At 38.2% G+C, this 13,304-nt stretch overlaps 1 protein-coding gene across 4 annotated transcripts in view; it reads left to right on the forward strand.

Annotated features, from left to right (window-relative positions):
• The window catches only part of PPP6R3 (protein phosphatase 6 regulatory subunit 3), a 68,249-nt gene that overhangs the window by 8,813 nt on the left and 46,132 nt on the right, over nt 1-13,304 (forward strand). For all 4 annotated transcript variants that reach the window (XM_083348963.1, XM_083348964.1, XM_083348966.1 and 1 more), the window contains exon 2: nt 1,069-1,218. The gene's annotated coding sequence lies outside the window, so the exon portion shown is untranslated. The remainder of the gene's footprint in view (nt 1-1,068; nt 1,219-13,304) is intronic.

The raw sequence follows: 13,304 nt of genomic DNA on the forward strand, positions 1-13,304 counted from the left end.
TCTACTATTCATGAATGAGAGCTGCTTCACCCCTTAATAAATGGATTTGGTAATCTGTAAATTGATTAAAGTAGTTGGATTACATGCCATCAAGTGGTTGTCAACACTTTAACAACCACATAGATAAATTTTCTGTCCATAACCTGGTCCTTGAGTTACTCCAATGATAGCTAGTGACTGCTTTAATTGAACCTGTCCATCTTGCTCCTGGTCATCCTCCTCCTCTTTTTCCTTCTACCTTTTCCAGCATTGGAGCCTTTTCCAGAGACTAGGTGTTCACATAACATATCCAAAATGGGATAACTAGCAAGTTAAGCCTCCAGTGAGATCTCTGGGTTGTTTTGTTCAGTGATCCATTTGTTTTCTTGGCTGTCCAGAATATTCTCAGAATTTTTTTCCAACACAAAGTTCAAAAGCATCAATACTCTTTTCTACCTTATTTCTTCAGAGTCCAACTTTCACTTCTATAGAATGTTGCATGCTTGCACAATTCTGATCTTTGCACTCATTTCCAACCTTCACCATATTCTGCCTGGACTGTGAGGGTTCATGGTCTGTGTATACGTTTCTTATGAGGACAATGATATATTCTGGGATTCCCATTTTTTGGAGCACTTTTCACAGCTTGATATGCGACATAATTGAAAAATATCCAAAAAGTCTGCCTGCGCTTCGTTGATTATACAGAGGGCGTTGAAGGCTTTATATAATCAATGAAGTACAGTAATTTTTTAAAATATTCTTGGTTTTCTCAGTTATCTAGGATGCATAAGCAATAATGTCTTGTGTTCCTCGACCTTTTATAAAGCCTACTTGAACGTCTGGCATTCCCCCCCCTCAATTGGTATTTTCAAATTTCATGGGGGGGAAAAACACATGTAAAAAGAAAAAAAACTGCTATGTATTTTCATAAAACATTGTACATAGAGGTGAGTTAGCCTAATTTTTATCTCCTAGGCAGCCATTGATACTCTATATTTATCTTTTTAGGTCTGTTTCTAATTGAATTGGCTAATTAAATTGTATATTGATGTAATTAAATTGTTTTGTTTTTGTTTGTTTTTGTAGGAAGAAACCTGCTACATCTTAACCTAATTCAGTCTCTAATCTGCTAATAGTGTAGACTGAAAGATTTTGCTGTTGCCAGGATACCTTGTAATGGGCAAGGAGCCAAGAAGAGTAGATTTTTTTTTCCTTTATAAACTTTTCTTTTAACAGGTAAGAAATCTTGCGTATTTTTGCCTCTGGAGGGGTATGTTAAAATATTTATGTCTGATTTTTATAATATTGGCTAAACCCCTTTATGTTCCAGAAATTTGATTGACTTAATTGTTCTTTTTCTTTCAGTATTTTCTTTCCCATTAAATTATAAGGTTTTTTTCCCTCTTCGTGGTTTTCAAAAAACAAGGTTTTTAGTTGCATACAAAAATCTGCTAATGATTTAAATTCACATAAGGATTAACTTTACATTGATATAAGAAACTGGGTTTAAGTTGCAGTGTTACTAATTTGGTTTGGTCCTGAAACCGTGTGTTATCTGATATGGCCCTTATGGTTAAAGAATATTCATGGAATAGAAAAAGGTTTTCTCAAAACAAAATCAACTTATGTAGAGTGTTCCATTTGAATGTTTTGAATGGGTTAGGTCCTCACAGAACATTTTGAATGGTCTTTCATAATACTGGAACATGAAGTGGGATTTTGCTCTGTCTTTTTTCTCCTGTGGTCACAAAAATAGTGGGTAGAAAATACTCTGAATGCTCACTAGCATCTAGCCTATAGAACAATTGCCTAGAATCTTTTTGAAGAGTATTTCTTGAACTGCCCAAGAAAGAAGGATTAGATACACTTTTTTTTCCCAGCCTGCCTTCCCATTATACATGCTGTGTAGTATACAAATTCTCTTTAAATCTGGCCATAGGTAGACAGGGTAGTTGCTGATGTAGCCTTATGACCTCAGGGTCGGTGATTTCTGCTAAATTTAGGCAATTCAGTAATTGGCATGCAGTAGCCCTGGTAGTTGCTGCTGTTCTGAGTCACAGATGAGGCGGTCTGATGGAGGATAAGTTGTGAGGAAGGTCTGCTACATCACTAAGTCACATTCCAAGTGTGAATGATGGCCATCACCTGCCATGGAGAACACCATTTTGCTCAGGACACTGGTTGGCAAGAACAGAGTATATACCACTGCCCAGACTTCATCATGTTAAGTTAGATCTGTGCATTGATGATTCAAAATGAGACTGTATTGCCCCTCTTTTGCTTGTCAAAAACTCGAGACATTTTCCCTACTAGAATGCAAGTAACTATGCGATCTCCCTACCTTGGTATATCATTACTAAAAACATTCCTCTTAAAAGTTGACTCAAGACTAATAAAACCTAAGCTGTGCAGGTCCTACCCAGTTGTATATGCTTGGCAGCACATGGTGTCTGTAATAGCCAGAGAGATCCAGCAGGCGGCGTGTGTTCCAGTTCTCAGCTGGTCTGTCAAAGCTGTGTCTTTCTAGGATCTTATTTGCTCTGTATGATAACCAGGGCTTTTCCCAAAGTCATGGTTTTGGGAAGAATCTGGCTTAGCGTGTCCTCTCAACATTCAAGCGCTGAAGGGCTTGGAGACGAGTTTCTATTTCTGCTGCCCAAAGGAACCAAACTCTGTCTCCTTTTTCTAAAATGGTTGCGCAAGAGACAGTATATGATGCCGTACCAAATTGTATCAGATGTCAGGGTAGTGTGCGGTATTTCTTGTTGAACCACCTTCACCCTGTCACATTTTTGTAGGAATATCCTGCAGTCCTACGTCATGTGTTTCAACTGTCAGTGTTGAAAGGGTGCACAAGGGGATTCTATAATGGAGGACAATTAGTTGAAGAGATGCTGTACATTCTCCTCATTGAATATAGTGAGTGGTCGTTGAAACCCATCGTTTGGGCAAAAGCACACGTAACCTTCGATAATATTGAGTCAACTTGCTATTTGCTTATGGATTACTGCTACAATTGCTGTGGCAGCTTCCTCTTCTTCAGAAAGGGTGACTTTACTTTTTTGATAGTTAGAAACAGAGTTTGCTTAATATTGCCAGCATTTTCGGGGACGTTTTGATGAAGCCTGGGAGCCAATAACACAAGTGTTTTTTGTCCGTGCCTCTGCTGATCTTTTTGGGTCTGTTGATCGTTTGGGGACCTTGCTTCTGCTGATACGTACCTTAAGAGTGGATTTAGGCAATGTAACATAAACCCTTCCTCAAAGGGTTAGGGTTACAGTACTAGTCTCAGGCACTCTTTAATCTAGTATCTGTTGCTTGTATGTAGGTCACTATCACCATTGATCTTGGGCTGAATTTCATTCCCTGGGTCGATAAGACAAAACTGGTCATTGCCACCTCCTATGCAAATGGAAAATAGCCAGGCCTAATACTGGTGATTTTTTTTTATATAATGGCAGTTGGTATCACAGCTGCTGCAACAGTAGCAAAACAGCCCTATGAAACTTAAGTCTGTTGCATGTATGTCTTTCTTAAAAGATCTTTGTCTCTCTGCCCCGCCTCCCTCTTCATGATTATATTGATTTTTTTTGTTTTGTTTTGGGTTTAATGAGGAAATAGTGTGGTTAGGTAACCTTTAAAGATGTTGGAAAAACTATGAAAGAAAAAAAATGTGGGGCCTCCAAATACTTGAAACAATGTAAAACATGCCTCCCATGTTTTGAGTTTAGAAAAAATTCAGAAATACTAAAAAAGATTTTTCCACACAAAAAAAAAGAAAAAAAACATTTGGGGCTGGAATCCTTTGCATGTTCCTGTTAGCTAAGTTTGGGGTTGGAAGCTGAAGCATTGGATTATTGGGAAATAATTCAAGATTAAATAATGTGCCTGTTCACTATGCTAAATCTTATTAAATATAATTATTTTGGTTTAATTCCTTTCTTCAAAAAAATGTGCTTTAATTGAAACCTGCCTGGTGACATAAACTATAAAGATAAAGAATGAGGAAACAAAAGACTACTTTATTACAAACTTTCTATGAAAATGGCATAAATCAAGTATATCAGGTTCTCATCCACCCAAATTGGATGACTTATGTTAAAGTGGTGAAATGAGAATATTCATACTGCTGTTACTTAAACTACTTGAACAGTTTGTTTTGTTAAACCTGGATATATATTTTATCAGTTCACTTAGCAGTGCTTGTGTGTAGGTTATGGAAGTGTGCTTATATGGTTGTTTAAATCCTGTTCTATCTTGATATGGGTGCTGCTTATTGTTGAGGTGACATGGTACTTGCATAAAAGTACTTGCATCATTCACTATTTTAAAATATGATAAATCCTGGAATTTGAAAGTGACTTCAATTCTGGTATAATAGTTTGAAATACATTCAGATCTTACTGTATACATATGATTTAAATAAATGTTAAATATATTCACTGATAATGCCCCTTTCAGGGCTACTGCAATGTTTTAGACTTTGTGTCAGGGCACTTTCCAGAAACAATTTCTCACATTCTGAAAGTGAGGATAAATAACCAGAATTTTGTGGAAAGTATTTTGGTTTGCAAAGAATACTTGCTTCTTCAAAGTCAGAGTGGGATTTTAAAAAAAACCCTTAAGTTTCCAGAAAAAGGTGAGCACAAGGTCAGCTATATCCCTTTCTTGAGTTTATTAGTTCAACGAACAATTTGTTGATTCTAGGTTTTCATCCAGGATACCTACTGCCTTACTTGCAGTAAGAAGAATGAAAAGAAAGTTGATGATATTGGCTCAAAGGTGGTACTATACTTAACTGTCAGATTTCTCAGCAGTTTTATAGCAATGGGGAGTGGATGGAGGGTTTCCTTCCTCCTGCCATGCTCAAACACGGAGCCTCTTTTGATAAACGCATGCATCCACATGCGTACATATTTTTTTACAATTCATGAGATCCTTTGAAAATAGAATTTCTGTTGGTGATCCTGGCATTAAAAATACCTCATTTTTCCGGTGAGGAAAAGTAAAATATTTCCCATAACACCAGCAGGCAGGCTATGATCTTTCCAGCCTCCTAAATAACACTACCTCAACCGAATGAGTAGCTCTCTGCTTTGGAATGAAAACACTTTAGTTTGCCTGATTCTTCCAAGGCTATCCCCTATACAGGTAGTCCTCAACTTACAACTATTTGTTTAGTGACTGTTCGAAGATAAAACGGCACTGGGAAAAGTGACTTATGGCTGTTAATTTCACACAAACATTGCAGTAGGTGATGTAGTCACCTGATCAAATTTGGATGCTTGGCAACTGGCATATATTTATTATAGTTGCAGTGTCCCGGGGTCATGTGATCACCTTTTGCGACCTTCTGTCAAGCAAAGCCAGTGGGGAAGCCAGATTCATTTAACAACCTCATTGCTAACTTAACAACTACAGTGATTCAGTTAACAATTGTGGCAAAAACTTTGTAAAAGTCACTTAGCAACTGTCTTGCTTAGCAACAGAAATTAATTACCAGTACAGGTAAGTCCAATATTACTTGTACGGGCAGTGTGATCAACTCTGTGGTTGGGAAAGGAGGATCAGGTTCTGTCGATTTTAGCAGTCTGTATAAAAATGATTGCCGCTATAATGTGGGTATAGAAAGCAATCATTTTTTAAAAATCTTTGGATGAATGAAAGGTTGAATTAAAAGGACCTGCCCTTCCCATGGAATTATTTGATTACAACTTTTGCTTAATGAAACTCTTATCTGATCAGTCTTATTTTCTTAGTATGTGCTATTTCTGATGCCTTTTTAAAAAAGTCCACGAAGATGATATAAATCTTTGATTTGGTATGAATATTTCCAAGTGTAACTTATGTTTCCTTCATACTGGCCAAGATTCTAAAGCAGTCCCGAACTTAAGAGAAGTCAGGCTGTATCAAGCAAAGAGCTTGTCACTCTGAGAATAGGTTATCTCAATTGGTGATACTCAAATATTTAAGGGCTTCTTTATTTTACAACATTTGAAAGAATCCTACATATGTTGCTTATGTATAAAATCAAATGTAATAGCCATCTGCTCATCATCCATTTTTCTGGGATTGAAGTTTGGACTTAATGGGTTTCAACAGCATGAGCCAAGCAGTAATAATAATTTAGGGTTTTATTAAAAAGTATTTCACTTTTTTTAAAATTTTAAATTCTTACACATTCAGATTATCAGAGTTTAATCTAAATATGACTGGCAAAATTGTCAAGGTAGTTGTATAACAATTGCCCAGGTAAAAAACAAAAAATGTCAAAGTACAGCAAGTAACTGCTGTGGACATTGGATTTTATATCTTCAAGTACTTCTGCATCTGGTCTTGAAGACTCAAATAGTACTGCATTTGTATCCATTACTTTGGGATGTTTCATACACCCGTAGGTCTTTTAAAATCTGCTGTTTCTTTCAAAGCTTCTTTATGGTTTTTCAGTTTCGTTACTTTTAGTTTAGTTTAGTTTTAATTTCCAAAGCATATATGAGTTGTCCAGAGTTGTCAACATTGAGATTTAATAAAATAAATGAGTGGGTTCCATTAATTTTTAGTACAAATTTCAGAGTCACTATTTCATTCTTTCTACTTCATTTTCTTCTTGGTGTTCTTAAAACTTGCAAGTACAAGATGATTTTTCAGACTTCTTTTGCTCTTAAGATACAAGTTTAACCTGTAACGGGTACATCTGTTTCAAGAATACATGAATATTATGATCTCCCCATGGGCTTTTGGATTATCAATAAAGCAGATACTTTTTACCAGGTGTGTGAGACTGCCGGCCCATGGGCCGGATGCCCACCCCATTGCCAGCAATGGGGGAAAAGTTCCGATACGTCATGCGACGTCATGCGACGTTGCAAGTTTGACATGTCTGCTTTATACTGTCACTATTCCAAAAGACATGTTTACAACCAATATAATTTTTGATGTAATATGTTATTCTATGATTTTGGCTTTATATTTTTCATCAGTGTATAAATAGCCAAGGGATTGTTTTTCCTTGTAGAAATTGTTTTATGGTTTGTATTCTAAAACATTTTCTTCAGTGAATATGTAGCTAATAGTAAGACCATCCTAGTAATTTAAAAGCTTTCTTCTTGAACCTCTTCTTTGTTATTGACAGTGGCATTCCAGTATAATACATTGCCTTTGCAAAAGAATACATGATTTATTTGCTGATCTTCAGGTATCATTTCAGGAGATGCTTTTTAGTACAGCTGCTTAAAATATTTAATCATTAATGGATATTGCTTACATAGCCCTCTAATAATGCTGATATTTTAGAACCCGTAATTGGAGGGTTTCTAGGTCAAGAATATTGGAAACTTAACTTATTTTCATTAAACTTATTGAAGATTGTACTTGTTGATCTTTGCAGTCATGGTTTGGCATATAAGAATGTTTTCTGCCCTTAGAGCATTTCCAATACATACTTCATTAACAGTGTTTGTCAACAATATTTTCCTTAACCCAGGTTATAGTATGGAAATGCTTCTTAGATTGTTCTTAACCATTTTGCTAAGGGGAGAAATGTAACAACCACCTGCCATGTAAATTCTGCACTCCAACGTATACTAATGCAGGGCTTTTCAACTGGTGGTTCGTGTACCACCTGTGGTACTTTGCCACATGGTAAGTGGTACACGACTGTCTTAGAGAAGTGTAGCGAGGGAGGGGAATGAGCCGAACAAACCCAAGCCTGAGCGAGAGGCAGCTGCAGCTGCAGCACTGCCTGGGGAGGAAAAAGGGGGGAAATGGGGAGAAGGGAAAAAGAACGGACCTCCTCTGTTGCAGTAGAAGGAAGCATTAACATTGAACCTCAACTTTTTACTTTTCCATAGTATTATAAATTAATCATATCTATAACAACAAATGAATCTAATCAGTAAAACCCAAAATTCCCCCTCACACACACACACCATTTTTTAAAATCATCAAGTTTTTGACACCTTGCTAAGCACTGGTGGCATTCAAATATTGTCATGTCCTAAAAGTGGTACAATCTGTGAAAAGGTTGAAAAGCCCCGTACTAATGGATGAAGATATTTATTTATTCATCAATCCATCCACACATTTAGAGACCACCTGACCCCTTAGCAGTTCTGCACAGTTTACAAATAAAAAGTGAAAAAGGATCCTGTATAATGGAGGGGAGAGAAATACTGGGCTTTTTTCTAGAATAACAACCTTCTGATTCAGGTATTTTTAATTTTTAAATATCAGATAAGGGCTAGCAAAAAATTTTGGGTACAGTGTAGTGGAGCCCACAGGAACTACATTGGGTTTCCAGGTATAGCTTCAATTCAAGTTGAATATACACATTAGTATTGATTAATTAGAATTCTTCAATTAACGTGGACCAATGATAGAGTCTGTCTTGTAATTTTTTTCAATTTTATACCACCCATTTTCTGGAACCATAGCCAGTAGATTCTGTGGTAATACCTGGACTTTGGAAGACGGGATATGGTCACTGTTGTTTGATTATAGGGAGAATGGTTTTATTGTCTTGCCAAAAAGTTACTGAAATTTAGCCTGAATGTTATCTTTCTATTTATGTGTTTATAAGAAACATGGATTGTTGATACACAATTCATTTCATTTGCATAATGGTGTATCAGAGACGTGTTTTGATTACAGAAGATAAAGAAAATAACCATTTATTCAGAAATTGAAAAGGGAGGGAGGGAGGTGATACTAAAAGTTCCCAAAGTTTTCAGGGGATGTTTTGAAGGTACAAGGTAGATAATTAGCTCACATGGTGTAATAAGATGGAGGGTTTGTTGCCACTGTGAGTTGTGGGGGCAGGAAAGGAGGCTCAGCCAATCTCAATGTATACATGGTTGTACTTTGAAAATAAAGGTTCATCCATTCATAAGTAGATATCCCTTAAGTAAAATTTAAAGGTAAGAAACATATGGAGGGCAGCAATGTATGCAGCATAATTTGCTCTCACTAAATGGGTTCTGAAAAGCACATAGATGATGATCACAGAGCCTTGGTGGAGCAGTGGGCTAATGCCTCCTTAAGTAACACCAGCTGCCTGCAATTAGTGCAGGTTCGCATCCCACCAGGCTCAAGGTTGACTCAGCCTTCCATCCTTCCGAGGTAGGTAAAATGAGGACCCAGATTGTTGGGGGCAATTAAGCTGACTTTGTAATAATGCCGCTTGGGGGTGTGTGTGAAAGCCCTAATAAGCAGGCATATACATAGAATGAAGGCTACTGCTAAGCTTGTAAGCCGCCCTGAGTCTTTGGAGAAGGGCGGGATATAAATGGAATTAAAATAAAAAATAAAAAAACTTATAAGCCTGAAATATTTGACATTTTCCTTTATTCATTTACATGATGATATTCTAAGGCTGTATGTTAATGATAGACAGCTATGTTTTTGAAACTAGGTATTGGGGGATGTATGAAATAAGAAATTTATTTTTAAAAAATTTGGAATAAACCATTGTATTCCAGAGTTTCTGCTAAACAGTTTTGAATCAAGCCTTGATTCAGTAGAACTAAAACTCAGTATGCTTCGGAGTTTTGGACAAAAGAAAATATGGATGGGGTGGGGGAGAACCATTGCTACGGTGTGTGTCACTCTGTTTTCCCTTCTTATCAACTCCCAATGTGACATATTCCATTTGACTCATCTACCCTCCCATCTTCCCAGGGCGATTCCCACCCCACCCCAAGTGCCACCAGTGTTTCAGTATGGTATATCCTACCAGCTCCCTGATCTTCCCAACATTTTCTCTCCTTTTGCTTCCTCTTAGTTGCTAATATTTCTCCTGTTCCAAATGTTTGCATAAAACAAAACACCCGAAGTGTTTGTTTTTGTTAAGGTACAAGATTACCTGTTCTAGCTGTTTAGTAAATCCTAGCTAAGGTGGTTTCTCAGTTAACAATGGCTAACCGAGGACTGGAATTTCTGCCACTAAGCAGTGTGGTCATAAAGCAGAGTTATGCGACCACATTGCTTAGCAATGGCAATTCCAGCAGTCACTGTTGCTGTTGTTAGGTGAGAAACTCACATGTTGCAATGTGAGAAGAGGAATCCAGAAGCTCAGGAGGGTCAGCACTAAGGAGTACGGTGGGCAGGTGCTTCAGAGTATGGACACTGGGGGCTTCAGAGGATGAAATCTCCATGTCACCTGGGGGCTCAGGAGAAAAAGGCGGAGCAATCTGCAGGGGTGCTATCTACATTTGTCATACTAAGATGGAACTCTCAACTTTCCAAGTGAGAGGCGAGCATCTGCACCACTAGGGCACGCTTGTGTCTTTGGGTTTGCAAAATAACAACATGAGAATGAGGAAGTAGGCATACACAAGACAGCCCATTCATTTTATGACTTTATTCACTATCTTTGCTTTTCTCTCTCGGGATAGAATAAGTTGCGCTAACAATGGGCTGAGATGCCATAAAAGGGCATAAATGCTAGAAACCTTAGTAATTTCTAGGTGTATTGAAAATATTGAATAAGTGATTGTTTCCAGTTGTTCAATTGCTGATCCAGAAGTTTTATATACTTGCAAAAGATGCTTGCAAGCTTCTTATTTGTGTAATTGCACCTGTCTAATAAGTCTGGCATCAATAGTTTGGAATGATATATTATGTGAAATTGAGGTTAGATTCCCCCCCCCCAATTTAATAGAAACTGAATAAGGCCAAGAACTTAAATATATCAAATACATATTTTTATAGTATCTTTTACAGCTGTCTTCTAAAGTAAAAGAAGAAGAGTTTACTATCACAGTGTAAAAGGATAGTACAAAATTTACAACCATTAATATAAAATTAAATGAACATCAGTATTTTGGTGTCACTTAAAAGCTGTGGAGAAATGCTCATGTCCTTTTGTGATGCAATAATGCAGATCCCTGACTCATTTGTGCTGTAAAAACAGCATAAAACTTGGTATGCATATTGAAGGCAGTAGCCTCTAATTTTAACGCCAAAAAATAATCTTACAGCTACCTGGTTACGGGCAACCTTAGGTCTTAGTGCATAGAGAGGAAGTTAGCAAAAATAATTTCTGAAATATCCAGTAGTGAGAAGTTCCCATGTATACTAGAAGTATAAAAAGAGGACATAAAGAATTTTGAAGATTTAGTCTATGGAGATAGAGTATGCTCACTTAGAATTTGTTTTGTGCATCTGGATTGAAGATTATGAATATTCCTGGTAAGTAAATAGAACAACAGAAAGCCCATTTAGAAGGGGAGATTGCTTCACTATCTAATGTATTGATTAGGAAAAGGCTAAAGACTGATAAACTAGCCTGTTAATGGAAATTCTTAAATATTGAAACAATCTTCACAAAATGATGAAGTATCTCTTTATCATAGTTGATAAGATTACAGCTGTTGAATGCAAATAAGCCTGGAAAATAAAATTTTACGGTCAAATTATCCAGATGCCTTACTTTTTTCACTGTTAAGGTAGAAACACCGGTTATATATTTAGCTCTTGGTATATTAAGGGAGGCCGTGGCTCAGTGGGTTAGGATGCTGAGCTTGTCGATCAGAAGGTTGGCAGTTTGGCGGGTCGAATCCCGAGTGCCGCGTAACAGAGTGAGCGCCTGTTACTTGTCCCAGCTTCTGCCAACCTAGCAGTTCAAAAGCACGTAAAAATGCAAGTAGAAAAATAGGGACCACTACGGTGGGAAGGTAACAGCGTTCCGTGCGCCTTTGGCGTCTAGTCATGCCGGCCACATGACCACGGAGACATCCTCGGACAAGCGCTGACTCTTCGGCTTTGAAACGGAGATCAGCACCAGCCCCTAGAGTCGGAAACGACTAGCACGCATGTGCGGGGGAACCTTTACCTTACTTGGTATATTTGGGCATTTTGTGTCCTGCACTGTGTGACAATAAAAGTTACTCTTATGCTCCCCCAGTCATTGTGAAGATAACTGTATTTTTTGCCTGACAATGATGAAATCCATAAATTATTTTACCATATCCTTGAATCTTGTGTTCAGTTTCTTTCTTCTCTTTGAGAGACGGTCCTGTCATAGGCATGAAAGCTGGCTGAGCAACTGTGGACTGGTCACTTTCAGCCCAACCCATCTCGCTGGATGGTTGTTTGGGGGGGAAAAATAGGAAGGTTATTATATACAGGTGAAACTCAAAAAATTAGAATATCGTGCAAAACTTCATTTATTTCAGTAATGCAACTTAAAAGGGGAAACTAATATGTGAGATAGACTCATTACATGCAAAGCAAAATAGTTCAAGCCGTGATTTGTCATAATTGTGATGATTATGGCGTACAGCTCATGAAAACCCCAAATCCACAATCTCAGAAAATTAGAATATTACATGCAATCAATAAAACAAGAAGTGTACATAGAACAATATCGGACCTCTGAAAAGTATAAGCATGCATACGTACTCAGTACTTAGTTTGGGCCCCTTTTGCAGCAATTACTGCCTTAATGCAGCGTGGCATGGAAGCTATCAGCCTGTGGCACTGCTGAGGTGTTATGGAAGACCAGGATGCTTCAATAGCGGCCTTCAGCTCTTCTGCGTTGTTCGGTCTCATGTCTCTCATCTTTCTCTTGGCAATGCCCCATAGATTCTTTATGGGGTTCAGGTCAGGCGAGTTTGCTGGCCAATCAAGCACAGTAATCCCACGGTCATTGAACCAGGTTTTGGTGCTTTTGGCAATGTGGGCAGGTGCCAAGTCCTGCTGAAAAATGAAGTCAGCATCCCCATAAAGCTCGTCTGTGGAAGGAAGCATGAAGTGCTCCAAAATCTCCTGGTAGACGGCTGCGTTGACCCTGGACTTAATGAAACACAGTGGACCAACACCAGCAGATGACATGGCTCCCCAAATCAACACAGACTGGAAACTTCACACTGGACTTCAAGCATCTTGCAGTGTGTGCCTCTCCATTCTTCCTCCAGACTCTGGGTCCTTGGTTTCCAAATGAAATGCAAAAGTTGCTCTCATCAGAAAAGAGGACTTTGGACCACTGAGCAACAGACCAGGTCTGTTTTTCTTTAGCCCAGATAAGACGCTTCTGTTGTTTGTTGTTCAGGAGCGGCTTGACAAGAGGAATACGACATTTGAAGCCCATGTCCAGGATCCGTCTGTGTGTGGTGGCTCTTGATGCAGTGACTCCAGCCTCAGTCCACTCCTTGTGAAAGTCCCCAACACTTTTGAATGGCCTTTTCCTGACAATCCTCTCCAGGCTGCGGTCATCCCTGCTGCTTGTGCACCTTTTTCTTCCACACTTTTCCCTTCCACATAACTTTCTATTAATGTGCTTTGATACAGCACTTTGGGAACATCCAACTTCTTTTTAATTACCT

The sequence above is a fragment of the Vipera ursinii genome (assembly GCF_947247035.1).
Source record: "Vipera ursinii genome assembly, chromosome: 1".
NCBI classification, from domain to species: domain Eukaryota; kingdom Metazoa; phylum Chordata; class Lepidosauria; order Squamata; family Viperidae; genus Vipera; species Vipera ursinii.